The sequence below is a fragment of the Penaeus chinensis genome, chromosome 34, assembly GCF_019202785.1.
Source record: "Penaeus chinensis breed Huanghai No. 1 chromosome 34, ASM1920278v2, whole genome shotgun sequence".
Classification (NCBI taxonomy): Eukaryota; Metazoa; Arthropoda; class Malacostraca; order Decapoda; family Penaeidae; genus Penaeus; species Penaeus chinensis.
This window is the reverse complement of record NC_061852.1, coordinates 22,720,806-22,723,305: the sequence shown is the minus strand read 5'-3', so window position 1 is coordinate 22,723,305 and position 2,500 is coordinate 22,720,806. Positions and strand designations below refer to the sequence as shown.

General features: G+C 32.0%; 1 protein-coding gene across 1 annotated transcript in view; it reads right to left on the bottom strand.

Annotated features, from left to right (window-relative positions):
- LOC125043946 (barrier-to-autointegration factor-like) overlaps positions 1-2,500 on the bottom strand; it is a 23,864-nt gene that overhangs the window by 20,669 nt on the left and 695 nt on the right. The gene's annotated exons all lie outside the window — the stretch shown is intronic.

Here is a 2,500-nt window from a genome sequence, read left to right as displayed (position 1 = left end):
ATAATGACGTTCTTAATGATGTAAATGAATATCTTAGTATTGAAAATTGTGATTTTGATACAAAAACGATCTAAAAATGGTTATGACAGTTTGAAATCCAAACTGTTGATAATGGCGCTGGTAATAATAAGAGTACTATTAGCAAAAACAAACACAAAAAAACAACAACACAATTTGAACAGTTACCTTAGTGACAGCAGCAACAACGATAACAAGAATTGTTATGATAATGGTAATAAATATAATAACAAAACTGTTGATAATAACAATTAAGATTATACATTTTTTTTAATAACAGCAATGGAAAGTCATGATAATGATACCATTAATAGCGATACGAAAATAAAAAGCAAAATTAGTAAGATAACCAAGTCATTAGTTGAGGTGACAGACGGCATGAGAAGTTCCATTTTCTTTCACGAGAAGCTCCGTTTTCTTTCACGAGAAGCTGCGTTTTCTTAGACTCGCTTCGTGAATGTTCTTTTGTAAAGAACTTGTCAACGACCTCTTTTCCCCTCGTGCTTCTGGTGCCCTTGTGCATTCCCACTAAGGTTTGAAGTGAGGACCCGCCATTTAAAAATTAGTACTGCTCACATTCTTTTGTAAAGTACAAAAGGAAGTTACAAGTAATATGACACGGAACACTATATATAATATGAATATACAGATATATAGAAAGATGACTGTGAATATGTATATGTATACATATTCACACACACACACACACACTTTTACGTCTATATATCAATATATATATATATATATATATATTGTAAGAATGTAAAAATCGAAAGAACTGTTTTCGCTCTCCACATATGTAAGCATGTAAGCGTCTGAACACACTTACAGACGCACACACACACATATAAGTTTATATATTAATATACATATACACACATACATACATATTTATATAAATGCATATATAAACATACACACACACATATATACACACACATACATTTATACATGTATATATAAATATTGTATTTATATGTGTGTGTGTGCGTGCTGTGTGGTGCAGTGTTAGCATTCTCGTTTAGCAATATCGCTGACCAAGATCCTGTACCGCCAGTTGGTGGCAACTCCGGCCATTCCTCGCACACAGGGGGTAATTTAGAAGCAAATATAAACAGATAGCCTGTCATAGCAAGAACAGCCAGTGTTAGAAATGGAATAAAACTAAATTATTATAATTATTATTACTTACATGCATACACACACACACACACACAGTTGTGTGTTTGTGTGTATTTATATATATACATGCACACATACATACACGCATATATATATATATATATATATATATACATATATATTCTTAAGAACTATTTCAGTTTAGCTGTTCCTTAAACTTTGGTTAACTGATGGTTAATATACACTGTTTATGTGCGTGTTTATGCCTGTGTGTGTGTTTGTGTTTGTGTTTGTGTGCAAATGTGTATATCTACACACAAACACACACACATATACAAATATATATATATATATATATGTATGTATGTATGTTTGTATATATACACATACATACATAAACATAATATATATGTATATATATACATATACGCACACACACACACAAATATATGTATATATATACATATAGGCACAAACACACACACACACACATATACATATATATACATATATATGTATATACCCTTCCGTGTTGATACTATGGTAGAAACACCCACAATGCAAAACTAGTTTTGCATTGTGTTTTTTTCTACCAAATATATATATGTGTGTTTGTGTGCGTATATATGTGTGTATACATATATATATGTGTGTGAGTGTGAGTGAGTGAGTGTATGTGTGTGTGTGTGTGTGTGTGTGTATGTGCATGTGTGTATATATATATATATATATATATATATATGCGTTCATGTATGTAGGTAGTTCTTAGTAAGGTACCTTTACACAGGTAGACCGCCCCATCACCTATATTTAATGCAAACACAGATTTTTTTTTCTTGATTCCCTTTTCGATATTTTATAGCACTGTTATTGCTGAACCATATTCAAAGAAAATGCACTGAATTAACACTTCCCACAAAAAACATACAAATTGTCAGGATCCAAAAAGGGGCGGAGCTAATGACGTCATCGCGGTAAGCCAATGAAAGTGAGCCGTGAGATATCAGAAATGCCTAAATACATAAATCAAATTATTTGTATAATTTACTCGATATTGTTATAATTACAACATTTCTCTCATTTATGATGACGAAGAGTTCCTTGCCATTAACAGCCATCAGAATACTCTTGGGGAAAATAAATGTCATTTTTGGGTTCTCTAGGCTAAAGGGAAGTGGAGCTACCTGCTTATATGGACGTATGTTGGTTCTCAGGTATTGTGCTTCAGTCTATCATATGAATCATATTTTTCCTTCAGTCTTGCTTACTTTAACTGAATAACTTCCGACCTCGCCTCGTTCTTGTTATTTCTCTATCTCCGTTAATATTTCTCACATGAGCTTTATTTTTCTATTTGTTT